Genomic DNA, 14,608 nt, shown 5'->3' on the forward strand with positions numbered 1-14,608 from the left:
AATCAGTTGTACGTACTTGTGGGGGTCTGTTTCTGGGTCCTCTGTTGGTGTGCATGTATGACCTATTCAAGCACAAGAGATGAAGGCAACAAAGGTAGCTACTATTACAAAAAAAAAAAAAAAAAATGAATTTAAAAACTGTGCTGATACAGATCTGTATTTATTAATATGGAAAATGTCATACTATACTGAGTAGAAGAATGTTACAAAACAGCAATTTAGTATAATGTGATTTTTTTTAAAGATGAGAGTGTATTTAAGAAAAAAAAACAAAAAGTGCTTATGTGCACATCCCATTGCAGGAACCCATGAGTGGATTCCGACTCATACTTGGCAAAAGCCTCAAATAGAGTTTTCCCAAACTGTGTTCCTGGGGGTTTCTCTGAAGGTTTGCTGATGAGCTGTGATGATCCGGGAGTGGAATGCAGCTCTTCCCAGAGAGTTTTGACTGGAATCCCCATGCCACCCCACCCTACCTCACCCCACCCCCACCCCTGTTTTTCCCCCTAAGGAGCATTCCTCAGGGCTAGTGTTCAAGGGAACACTGCTTTGGGAAACTGGTCTGAAAGGCTCCCTGGCAAAATATTAGCAGTGGTTATCACAAAATACAGGCTTCGGAGTGGTTTTTCACTTTCTTCTTTCTTTTTTCTGGCTGATAAGGAGTCCCTGGCATTGCAAATGGTTAAGTACTTAACTACTAACTGAATGGTTGGTGGTTTGAACCCACCCAGAGGCACCTCAGAAGAAAAACCTGGCACTTTGCTTCCAAAATGTCACAGCCTTGAAAACCTTATGGACAACAACAACTGAAAAGATTAAACAGGAAACTCGGGGCAGGGGCGAGCAGTAAGTTTATGTTCATGAAGAAGGAACAAACTGAGCAGAGGAGGATGAGAGATGTCACACAGCTTGAAGAAGAATATAATCAATGTCACTGAATTGTACGTGTAAAATTTTTGAACCGATGTATGTTCTGCTGTATATATTCCCAACAACAATAAAGAAAAAATAAATAAATAAAAACTGTGGAGCAGTTCTATTCTGCACACGTGGATTGCTATGAGTCAGAATTGACTTGAAGACAATGGGTTTGGTTTCATTTTTATTAGCTGAAAAAGGTTTACGCCAAACGTGTGTTCATTGTATAAACTGAAAAGGTAATAAAGCTGTTCCGCGTTGGGAGAGGGAAGTGGAGAAAGGTCAGTAGCGAGGTCTCAGGTACAGAGGACTGGAAAGGGGAAGCAGATAAGGAGCAGGAAAGAAGGTCTGTCTGGCAAGACTCTTAAGAAGGCTGGGAGAACCAGAAAACATAGACAGCACCTCCATCTTGCCGACAGGAGGGGAAAAGAGGGGGCCAGGAGCCAGAATCTACATAGATCTTAACAGTACTGCATGGTGATGGTGGGCATCCTCATACATGACCTCTTACAGCTTGTCCTTGAGAAGACCTTGCTATATTGACAAGAGAGGCATCATGAGACCACTGGGGAGAGCTAGTCCTAGTGCCACCCACACTAGAGGATGTGAGTATGAAGGTTTGTGAAGTGGGCTGTATGGCTGATGGCTGTTACATCTCTGAGACTTTGCAGAATAATATTTTGACTAAGTCAGCTGTGTAAGAGGCTCTTACTAATTATATCTATGGGCTACTCTTTTTTCAGTTTCTCATTTATTTATTTATACCCTGTCTTGTTCCAGGAAAAAAGAGAAATAAGAATGGTTGCACAAAATTAAAAGCAGATGGAATTAAAACTACAGTAAGATACTATTTCACTCCCACTAGGATGGCTAAGATTAAAAACAAACAAATAAACAAACAGAAAATAACAAATGTTGGTGAGGCCGAGGAAACTGGAACCCTTATCTATTGCTGGTAGGAATGCAAAATGGTACCACATTGTGGAAAACAGTGTGGTGGTTCCTTAAAAACTAAAAGTAGAACCACCATATAACCCATCAATTCCACTCCAAGGTATCCATCCAAAAGACTTGAAAGCAGGGACTCAAAAAGACACTTGTACACCAATTTTATTGTAGCACTATTCACAATAACCAAAAGGTAAAGACAACCTAAATGCCAATCAACAGATGAATGAAAAAACAAAATGTGGTGCATACATGCAGTGGAATACTACCCACCCAGTAGGAGAAACGAAGTCTTGATACAGGCTACAGTATGGATAGAACTGGAAGACATTATGCTGAGCAAAATAAGCCAATCATAAAAGGACAAATATTGTATGACTTCACTTATATGAAAAGCCAAGAAAAGGCAAATGTATAGAGATCAAAGTCTACTAGTTACCAGGGGTATGAAGGAGGGCAGAAAGGAAGGTTTATGACGATGGAAAAATTGCATCGATTAAGGGTAGGGTTGCAAGCTAATTACTGTAATAGTTGTCAATAAGTTGGACACTTGTAAAAAGCTGAATTGGCAGAAGTTGTGTGATAGATATATTTCCCATGACAAGAAAAGAGAGCAAGAGTAGCTCCTGAGTCTGTGCAGGTACAACCAAATAGCTTGTGAGATTTGGTTCCTTAGTTTGAAGGTTTAGGGTCATGGTTTCATGGGACATCCCAGCTAATTGGCCTAATATCACATTTCATGCTTCTGTTCCACCTTCTAGTTTGTTGCGTAGTATCTGAGGTCTTAAAACTCACAAGTGGCCATTCAAAGCACAACAATTGGTCTTTATTCTTCTGGAGCAAAAGAGGAAGAAGGAGAGTGGGGAATAGGAGGAGAACATGGAATGTGGGGCTAATTGCTTCCATGAACAACTGCCTCTTTTGCTGTGAGACCAGAAGAACTGGATGGAGCCTGGCTACCATTCCTGAACATTTTGATCAAAGATTCCATAGAAGAAGCCTGATCTAAAGGGGAGAAGTACAGACAAGAATTTCATTTTTCATGAACTCTAAACTTTGTGGAGCCATGGAGGGTGGATGAACCCCTGAAACTATTACCCTGAAATAATCTTTAAACCTTAAACCAAAAGTATCCCTGGAAGTCTTCTTAAAAGCAAACAATAATTTAGCTTAATTAGTGTAAAAGGTCTGTCTGGAGCATTATGCCCTTTTAATTATTATCTATGAGATCAGATTGACAACAGCAACTCCAAAGATTAGGAGAGTGAGAATGCTTGCACAACTTGAAGAATGTAGTCAATGTCACTAAATGGCACATGTAGAAACTGTTGAAGTGGTGTATGTTTTGCTGTGTATATTCTCAACAACAACAAATGCATGTGAAAAAAGAGAGGAAAGTAAAGAGGGTTCCAAGTGAAGCCAGAAACAAGGCTCACTCATGGCCTGCCCACTCCTCATTATCTGGTTATGATAGTTGGAGCTGTGTGTCAACTTGGCTGGACCACAATTCTGTGTGATTTAAGCAGTTATGATGTGGTTATTCCCATGATGGGATCAACTGTATATGTTTTGAGCAGCCACTCCATTGAAAGGGAGTTTCTCTAGAGGTGTGGCCTGCTTCCAGTATATTTATGGACATCTTGGGAAAAGAGACATTCCTCCTCCTCCTCCTCTTTTGTGGATCGGGATTCTGTTGTGCTGCCTACGACTGTCTGTGAGCAAACAATCCACCATTCGGCCTGGAGATCTTGGATTCATCATTCATTGGAGTCAACAGCTGGTATACTGCCTGCCAGCCTTGAGCTCCTGGGAGCCCCTACAGCTGTGTGAGTCGGGAAAAGCCTCCAGCTTGACGTTTGATCCAAGAGCTTTGGACTTGCCAGCTTCTATAAGTGTGTGAGCCATTTTCCTAAGATAAATTTCTCTTTCTCTCTGTCTATAAGCTTTACTGGTTTTGTTTCTCTACAGAACCCAGTCTAAACATTGGTGAGCAAGATGGCAGCCTGGATTTCCTTATGGTTCAGACAAGGGGAGAAGCCAAGCATGAGCTGGGGTAATGAAGTATTATCACCAGTCAGGCCCTACACTGAGTAGACTCTGCATACATATTTATTGAGTAAATACATATTCGACTCTGAAAAGTCAAAACTGCCTTAGATTTCCATTTATGGCTCTCAGGTTGTGGAATCACTGTTGGGATAGAGTTGAGATTTCCCTGAAGAGAGATTTGTGACTCAGGAGATGCTGTGAGAAACCCAAGCCACATGGAGAGGCCCTGGAGGATAAGACACCATGTGGAGACAGAGTGATGGGTCAAGGGTCACTGAGGCATTGACAGGTGCATGAAGGAATCATCTTGTAAGTGAACCCTCTGATCCAGCCCCTGGCTGAGGCCATGGGGATTAGACACAGACTTCCCTGGTAACTCTTCCAGCAGTCCTGACCCACAAAAGCACTACAGATTTTAGCTGCTAAATTCGAGGGTAGTTTATTGTTTAGCAAAATAGATAACCCACCAAAATAGCAGTGAATATGATCACTTAGGGAGACAGTGAAGAAATGAAGACCTAGAACTCAGCTCTAAGAAAAGTCCCAGAGGCACAAGAAGAGAGTGTTGAGGTGTAAATAAACCCATTGCCAATGAGTCAATTCCAACTTTTTTTGTTGTTGTTGTTAGGTGTCTTGAGTCAGTTTTGACTATAGAGATCCTATGAACCGCAGAACAAAACACTACCCAGTCCTGTGCCATCCTCACAATCATTGCTATGTTTGAGCCTATTGTACCCACTGTGTCAGTCAGTCCATCTCATTGAGGTTCTTCTTCTTTATCACAGACCCTCTATTTTGCCAAGTCTGGTGTCCTTCTCCAAGGACTGATCCCTTCTAACAACATGTCCAAAGCCAGTGAGATAAGTCTCAACATCTTCACTTCTAAGGAGCATACTGGCTGTACTTCTTCCAAGAGAGATGTGTTTGTTCCTCTGGCCATCCATGGTATACTCACTATTCTTTGCCAAAGCCATACTTTAAATGCATCAATTCTTCTTCAAGCTTCCTTATTCATTGTCCAGCCTTCACATGCATCTGAGGCAATTGAAAATGCCATGACTTGGCTCTGGCACACCTTAGTCCTCAAGGTGACATCTTTGCTTTTTAACACTAAGAGATCTTTTGCAGTAAATTTGCCCAATGCAATACATTGTTTCATTTCTTGACTGCTGGCTAATGGGCTGGAAGAGATCCCTATTCATGCCCATTCCAAACAAAGGTGATCTAATTGAAAGCAGAAATTATCAAACAATATCATGAATATGACACACAAGTAAAATTATGCTGAAGATAATTTAAGTAAAAGTTACAGCAGTACTTCAACAGGGAACTGCCAGAAATTCAAGCCAGATTCAGAAGAGGATGTGAACTGAGAGATATCATTACTAATGTTAGAGGGATCTTGACTCAAACCAAAGAATACCAGAAAGATGTTTACCTGTGTTTTGTTGACTAAGCAAAGGCATTCGACTGTGTGGATCATAACAAATTATGGATAACATTGACAAGACTAGGAATTCTAGAACATTGAATTGTGCTCATGTGAAACCTGTACATAGACCAAGAGGCAGTTGTTCGATCAGAACAGGGAGATACTGCATGATTTAAATTCAGAAAGGAAGTGCATCATGGTTGTATCCTTTCACCATACTTATTCAATCTGTATGCTGAACAAGATAATCAGAGAAGAACACAGCATGAAGAAGAACACAGCATCAAGATTGGATGAAGACTCGTTAACAATGTGTGAAACACAGATGACACCATCTAGTTCTTCTGGTCTCATGGTCATATAGGCTGATGCTTGCATGGTCTACTAGTCCCTTGGACTAATTGTTTCCATGCATCTTTGGCTTTCTTCATGCTTCTCTGCTCTGGACAAGAAGAGATCTATCATTGCATCTAGATGTCCACTTGCAAGCTTTTAAGATCCCAGTTGCTACTCACCAAAATAGGATGTAGAATAATGTTTTTGTGTAGTATGTTATGCCAATTGGGAGCTCTGGTAGCGTAGTGCCTAAGGCACTTGACTGCTAACCAGAAGACTGGCAGTTCAAACCCACCAGCCACTCCTTGGAAGGAAGGTTGGGCAATCTACTTCCATAGAGATACCACCTCAGAAACCCAGGGAGAGGTTGCTGTGAGTTGGGTCTGACTCAATGGCACATAACAACAATAACAAATTATGCCAAATGAGTTTGATGTGGCCTGCAACCTTGGTCCCGAGCCCACAGGCCCAACTACTCCCTCCTTCCGGATAACTGACTGTGGCCAAGAAGTCACCACAATCTTGTCCCTTATCAGCTCTACTATATACCTGGATGTTCTTTTTTTTAAAAAATTTATTGTGATTTGGGTGAAAGTTTACAGAGTGAATTCATTTTCCATACAGTAGTTCACATACACTTTGTCTCATGACATTGACTGCAGTTTCTCACAGTACAACAGCTCTCTTCCCACTTCCTCTCCATGGTTACTTCTTCCCTGTGTCCTTCCCTCCCGTGCACTCCTACCCCTGCCCCAAGCTGTCTCCCTGTGCATAGACAGCCCTTCTATTCTCCCATGACTGACATCTCCAAGGAGAGGATGTAATGTAAATGTTCAGCTCATATGCCTGTCTTTTGTTTGGCTGGAAGCCACAGGAGTGGGTTCAATTCCAGATCTGAAGAGCAGCTAGGGGTCATAGTCTCAGGGGTTTCACCAGGCTCTATCATACCAGCAAACCTGGGCCTCTTTTTTATTATTATTATTATTTTGAGTTGTGTTCCACATTGTTCTCCCTCTCTATCCAGCATCTTCTACATAGATCCCCCTCCAAGTGGTTGACAGTGGTAGCTGGGCACCATCTAGTTCTTCTGGTCTCATATAGTCTGAGGATCGCATGGTGTACCAGTACCTGGACATTCTTACAGAACATACAGATTCACTTGTAGAAACATGTGATGTATATTTTTAAATAAGGTCTGGAAGAATGTACATTAAACTTATTTGTACTAAGTGGAAGAGAAAGCTTTCACTTTTCATATATCTATATAATTTTGATTTTTTTTCCAACAATGAGTACCTATTTCCTTTTGAGATTTAACAAGTTAAAGAGTTGTGAAATTATAGTACATTGCTTAAAAGAAAGAGTCATCTGTGGTGGTTATGTTTGTGTGTCAACTTGGCTGGACGTGGTTAAGTAGCTGGGCAGCTGAATGTAGTTATTCCCTATGGTGAGATCAGTAATTAACTCCATGGTGGAGTCAATTGGAGTAGCTGAGTAGCTGCTTTGGGTATGTGGTCTGCTTCCCATATATAAGAAACAGCTTTGGGAATGGTCTCCAGCTTATGGCACACTTGGACCCTGCATGTAGCTGTGTCATTGTTCAGCAGCCTGCCATGCTCTGCCGACCTTGGGCCTTACAATGGACTTGAATTAATGGCCTGCCGTGCAGTTTGGTAACATCGGGACTGTGCCATTTTATTTGTTGACCTTGGGCTTGTTAGCCTCAGCAGCCAATAGCCACCTGAGTGAAGAGATGCCTCTAGCTTCACTGGGTCGGGAGCAAGAGGCAGAGCTGAATCCTAAGGTCAAGGGGCTTTCACAGAGCCCCTAGAGCCTGGCACTTTGAACTCAGACTTCTAACTTCCCAAACTGTAAGTGGGAGCTCTGGTAGCATAGTGCCTAAGCACTTGACTGCTAATCAGAAGGCTGGAGGTTCAAACCCACCAGCCACTCCTCAGAAGGAAGGTTGGGCATTCCTACTTCTGTAGTGATACTGCCTCGGAAACCCAAGGAGGGGTCGCTATGAGTCGGGTCTGACTCAATGGCACATAACAACAACAACAACAAACTGTAAGAGAATAAACTCCTGTTTGTTCAAGCCATCCCATTTGTGGTATATTCTTGTCAGAGTGGCACTAGGTAACCAGAGCATCATCCTTCTGTATTAGAGCTTAAATTCTAAAGCACTCGGGGACAGGCTGCAGTTTACAGTGGGAGCTCTAACTGTTTTGTGTCTTGACATAATTTTTTTCTGATCATAAACCAGCAAGGTGGTTATGTTTAGACAAGTTCAGGACAAACCTAGGGAGGGGTAGTTTGCCCCCAGGAAGAGTGTGGTTGAAAGTAGATTATAGCTCCCAGGCAAGCCCAGGGAGGGACAGTTTTGCCATCAGGCTTACACAAAGAACCAGGGACTGAAAGTAGCTGCATGCTACCTAATTTAAGTTAAAAGTAGGGTTCCTGGTGACTATGACTCAGGATCACATGGTCATGAGTCACACCCTGACCAGCCAGGTGGTCAAGGCCCAGAACCAGTCCTGTAACCGTTTTTAATCTCAGTTGTGGAAAGTAGCCCAGTCATGGTTCCTCCACCTTCTGTACTCCCACCTTCCATGCATGTAACTAACCCCATGGCCAGGAGTCAGCAGACTCTATCAGTCTAGTGGACTGGACTGTGTGCATGCTGATGGGTACCTGACACTGGATGGCTGTCTTTGTTTTGTCTTTGACCTGTTAATTTTTAATAACAGGGTCTCTATAGAACATGTTTGAGTCTGGGGTCTTTTTTCTCTAGCACATTTCATCCTTCAAACAAATGAAGTTTAGGACTCTAAACGTTCACTAAGAGGCAGAAGAGATGTGTGTGTGTGTGTGTGTGTGTTGTTTGTTAATCACTGTTGACATTTCTCGTACAATTTCCCCATTCATCAGGTCATCTGTAACGTTTGCCCAATCATTTCAGGAAATGGCAGCACCCAGACTTTTCAGACTGGCAGACTTCATCCAAGAGCCCAGCAATCCCATTTTAGCCTGCTTTTCAAGGCTGTGGTTACCTTCTGGGCCATTACTGAAAATGTCTGTTTCGTACCAGCTTTTGAGAACATAGAGAAAGAAGACCTGAAGCCCCAATCCCTCCTGGTGAGAAAAGGCCAAAGCAAAGGAAACCCTCAAGATGGCTTGATACAATAGCCCAAACAATGCACCCAAACATACCAATGCTCACAAAGATGGTGTCATCCATAATAAAGTCACACATGAGCTCAGTAACTAACAGCACCACCACCGTGAAGCTAATCAGCTAGCTATCTGCTGTGCTGGAATCCGTCTAGAAGATCCACATTTAGATTGTGGAGCGATGATCCAGACATGTGTCCCAGCTTTTTTTTTTTTAAATACATTTTATTGAAATATAATTTATGTGCAGATGGGAGCTCTGGTAGCGTAGTGCCTAAGGCACTTGACTGCTAACCAGAAGGCTGGTGGTTCAAACCCACCAGCCACTCCTCAGAAGGAAGGTTGGGCAATCTACTTCTGTAGTGATACTGCCTCAGCAACCCAAGGAGGGGTCGCTATGAATCAGGTCCAACTCGACGGCACATAACAACAACACAACAACACAGTGAAATACATGAAACTAAAGTGACATGTGTCCCAGCTTTTTTGAGGATGTCTGCAGACATCTTCCCAATTTCCTACTAGCATTAGATTAAGAAGAAGCCATTTGGGGGCCTGATGCATGTGGGCATGTGGGGGACTTGTGCTCTCAGTAATGAATAATGAATAAAATCTTGATGGAAGCATGAAATCAGTCCCCCTATTTAAAGTTGCTAGGAGCTCTGGTAGCTTAGTGCCTAAGGTACTTGACTGCTAACCAGAAGGCTGGCAGTTCAAATCCACCAGCCACTCCTTGGAAGGAAGGTTGGGCAATCTACCTCCATAGTGATATTGCCTTGGAAACCCAAGCAGGGGTCGCTATGAGTTGGGTCCGACTCAACGGCACATAACAACAATTTAAAGTTACTGATGTGTTTGCCTCCTCTACTTGGACTTTCCTGACACGCCAAATTGAAATGAATATCTGGACAACTATACAACATTGTTTTCATCATGGCCCGTCTCATAGAAGAGTTGATTAGAAACTCAGAGCTTCTCCTCTTGACACTCCTAGAGACCAAGACCCAAGTTTTATTCTTCTTTGTTTTTCTCATATGACCCAGTACACTGAGGGCATACAATCTATGTGTACTTAATTACTTAATTAAAATGAACTGAATTGAATGCAATGTCAAGCATAAATTTAAAATATTGTGGGGTACATAAAGATAACTTTGGAATAGAGAATATAGTTGGTTGAACACTGTTCCCCCAAAAATTCATGTTTCCCTAGAACCTCAAAATTTGAAATAGGGTCATTGCAAATATCAGGTAAGGATCGTGAGATGAAATCACCCTGGATTTAGGATGGGCTCTGAACCTGATGACTAATTTCCTTAGAATAAGGGAAGAAGACACACAGACACACAGGAAAGAAGGCCATGTGGTGATGGAGGCAGAGGTTGGAGTGACGCTGCCACAAACTGTGGAACCCAGAAGCCACCAGAGGCTGGAAGAGGTAAGTAAGGCAGGATTCTCCCCTAAGGTCTGAAGAAAGAATTTAGCGTCGCCAGCATCTTCGTTTCAGACTTCTGACTTCCAGAACTGTGAAAGAATATGTTTCTGCTGTTTTAAGGTACCTAGTTTGCGGTTATTTGTTACGGAAGCCCCAGGAAATGAAAACAGAGAAGTTGTAGCACAGTAGTCAAAACATGAGCTTGGGAACAGGCTGACCTGCTTAAGTCCAGCTCCATTACTTACTAGAAATGTGTCCTTTGTCACCCATTCAGCTAAGTGAGGTTAATAGTCACTGTAGACGTTAAAGGTGTCTGCCTAGCTGACTCCTAAGGATAGACCCTCAGCAGCATTTGTACTGTGTAACCCCTCCCACTTGGCAAGACCCGATTGGACCAGGGGTAGCCCCTGAATGAAGCTGAGCCAATCAGATTGTCTCTCCTGGATTTGGGCTTGAACATCCTTTATGGGTCTGGTCTGTTGAATGAGAAGGGAGATGAAAGAATGTTGGGAGCCAGGAAGTAGGTCCTAAGTGGTTGTTATGTGTATGGCTCCATGCACCTGGTCTCCACATCCTATGGCTTCAGCCCTTGGTTAGGTGTGTTGCCCTTTGGTCTGCCTCTGAGACACTCCTGTATTTTTCAATATATTCCCCCTGATGCCAAGCCATTACTAAGTTGGTTTCTACAACATACGACCAAACAAATGCTCTCAACCTAGACTTCCAACTCCCCAGAATTAGGACGGTTGCAGGTGATAGTGTGGTTCAAGCAGGGACTGAGTACACACCAGCCTCAGTAAGTGCCAGCCTTCATTATCATCACGACTACTATTAACAGACTCAATTGCCTCTTCTGATTGCAATAAAGGTGGAATGAAGCAGTAATCTCTGCCTTTAAGGAACTGACAGGGGGTGGGAAATTGAGGCAGTTATGTGCAAACTGAGAGCCAACAACCAAGCTGAAGTGAGCTCCAGGGCGCCTGCCTCACTTTGGCTGTTCTTCTCTTAACCTCATTAGATTCCTTTGTTCCAACAGCAAAATGTTGTGTACAAATGCCCAAAAGAGGATGTGACCCTTTTGGGTGGGGCCCCATTTAGAACACACTCACTGAGAAGGCCCTGGCCACCATGCTGTTCTTTCGCTGTGGAGTCAGGGGAGCCACTTTAGTAGTCATCTGGAATGTTCTTCTCCTGGAATGTCGAGAGAAGGCCCAACAGCAGCCATTCATGTATGGCTTGAGCTCCTTCTCTGTGCAGGAGTTTGTGATACAGCAGCAGTATACGAACCAGGCACATTTCCTGTCTGCACAGAGCTCACAGTCCTCTGAAAAACCCAACCACTGCTATCATGTTGATTCCAACTCATAGTGATCCCCATTGGGTTTCTGAGGCGGTAAATCTTTACGGAAGTAGATTGCCCTGTCTTCCTTTTATAGAGTGGCTTGTGGGTTTGACCACCAACCTTCTGGTGACCAAATGCCTTTGGCACCACACCACTAGAGCTCCAAAACTGATAACTGTACAAGGAATCAATGAACTATCTGGAGGCAAGTGCTAGGAAGAAGTACAAGTTCTTGCAGTTTGAGATGGCAGAGATGGACATCTGTGGTTTTGCCTCATCAGTGTTTCTTCCCTGATGTTGCTTTGAGCAACTACCATTTCCCACCCACAGGCTGCTGATTTTATGGCCTCTTCTCTCAAGCTGAGAATTGGCACAATCTCTAGGCCTGGCCAATCTATGCATTCTGCCCCCTTATCTGCAGTAATTGGCTCAGGGAAAGACAGGAGACTCAAAGTAAGCTAAGGAGCATCCGCTATGGGACTTGTTTTAAGGGGGAAGAGACAATCTTTCTCCACTAGGGTTGATGAGTTGGTAGGTGACAAGCCTGGGCTACTAGAACCCACTCTTGTGTGGAAAGAGACTATGTGAGAACAAAGCCAACACAGAAACAAGTTCCTAACTTGTTTAAAAGCTTGAATTTAGCTGTGTTTGGATCTGGCTGTCTCCCTGGTTTGCTAGATATTATTGCCAACAAATTTCCTTTTTGGCTCTAACTGAACTGAGTTTCTGTCAGTGAAATCAAATGTACTAACCAACAGGGGCCCCACTGCAGGATTCCTGGTGGAAGTGACGGTTAAACCAAGAAGCAAAAGATGACTAGGTATCAACTATGTGAATAGGAGGAGAGAACATTCCAGACAGAAGAAGCAGCATGTGAGAAGGTCCCAAGTTGGGAAGAACATGGCTTTAGGCATTTGCTTGCTTCATTACCCTGCATATGCTCTATTATAGCTATAAATAAAAAACCAGTTTGACCCCATGTGTGGCACAGCAGAACTGTACTCAGAGGGTTTTCAATGACTGATTTGTCAGGAGGAGATTGCCAGGTCTTTCTTCCAAGGCACATCTAGGTAGACTCCAACCTCTAACTTTTCAGTTAGACGCTAAACACATGAACTGTTAGCACCACCTAAGGAATATATATAGATATAATAGATAGATAGATAGATAGATAGATAGATAGATAGATAGATATAATATATAGATATAAAGATCTTTGATGAATAACCTTTATTAAATAAACTCCATGACTCTACTTTCAATAATGTCCATTAAAATCATGGGCATTAATGTTTGCAAATCCCTTGTTATTTGATATGCCATAATTTATTAACTCTATTTGATTTTGTACTCATGAACCCTGCCTGAACCCAATAGTCATTCAGTCTATTTTCTACTTTGCACCCAGGATTTCAAATGTAAAATTACTGGTCCTTTGCAGCTCACAAGCCTAGAAAAGTTGGGGGCCTAGAAGTCTAATGAGTGGTAGGGAGGTGGGCCCAGGGCCAGGGCCACTAGTGCCTGGCTGTGCAGCTGCCAAGAGAGCTACTCTGGCTCAGAGCAGTCATTCATCAGCTCGAAAAGTGAAAGGAGTTCGTCAATCTTTGGCTTAACCTTTAACCCCACAGAGAGCTGAAACTGACAGCTCTGGAAATTTGGCAGCCCTCTACAACCATCTCTGAGTTACAGGATCAGTGGCCCATCAGAATGTGAGGGGAGATGCAAACTGGAATCTCTCGCTCCATCAACCACCATCACTTTTCTCTGTGCCTCTCCCAAATCCTGTCCCCAGCACCAGCTTATTTAACTGTTAACTTACCTATTTTGAAGGAAACAGGAGGGAAATTCAGTTGAATTGGTTTTGTGTTACTTCCTTCAAATATCCCTTGTGTTATAAAAATTTACTGTTACTTGCATTATAGGATTTAACTTTGACTTCCCAGATAAGTTATGGGCTCTTTGGAGGGAAGAATCAACCATGTGTATTTTTTTTAGGACCCACAGCACCTGCCTAGTCCTAGCAGGTTGTTTGGTCCTTAAATGCATGACTTAAAAAAAACAATTATTGTGGTATAAATATACAAAACAAAAATCCACAGTCTCAATAATTTCTACATGTATAATTCAGTAACATTGATTACATTCTTCAAGTTGAACAACAAACCTTCCTACCCTTTTCCAAAGAGTCCCATCACCATTACATGAATGACTTTTCATGACCTCCTCACCACTCTAGAAAAGCCCATGGCTGAGAGCCATAGTGGAAGATACATCGGTCTCTGTCCTAGGGTCAGGCGAGCATGGAAGGAAGGGGTTACTAGCTTCTTGATATGGTTGGGTCCAGGCCTTGGCAGGGAGACTGGTCTACAGGGGACACTAAGGCCCAGGTGGGGTCAGGCCCAGACCTGACTTGGTGGATTCTGTTGCCAAGGGCGGCTGAGTCTCAGGTGATGGGGGGAAGGTCAGAGTAGGCTCAGGTGACAGGGTGTAGAATCCCAGGTGGAGTCTAGTTTAGGCCCAGGCAGTTGACTCTAGCTGGCAGGGGACACTGAATCTAGGGTGAAAGGATGAGTCCTAGGCCTCGGCATGGACTCCAGCCAGAGAGGGCATCGTATCTAGGTGGGGAGAAAGTACCCAGTTTCAGCATGAGACTTCAGGCTGGCAGGGAATGCTGTCATAGCTTGAGGAGGCTTAGGGGACAAGGACCACTGAGCCTTGGAGGACATCAGGCGTAGGCCCAGCCGGCTCACTCCAGCTGGCAGGGGTGCTGAGTCTCTCGTGGGGGGGGTCAATCCCAGGACTAGTTATGAGACTCCAAACCGGCAGGGGGCACTGTGTCCCGGCTGGGACGGTCAGGCCAGGCTCCAGGCCGGCAGGGGGCGCTAGGCTCTTCTCAGCATAGGGCTGTGGCGGGCACCCGGCAGATGGCGCTGTGGTCACAGCCAGACCCGGCGGGCGGGCGGCGGCGCGGCGC

The sequence above is a fragment of the Orycteropus afer genome, unplaced genomic scaffold (genome assembly GCF_000298275.1).
Source record: "Orycteropus afer afer isolate SDZICR_OR568_19922 unplaced genomic scaffold, OryAfe1.0 scaffold00123, whole genome shotgun sequence".
NCBI classification, from domain to species: Eukaryota; Metazoa; Chordata; class Mammalia; order Tubulidentata; family Orycteropodidae; genus Orycteropus; species Orycteropus afer.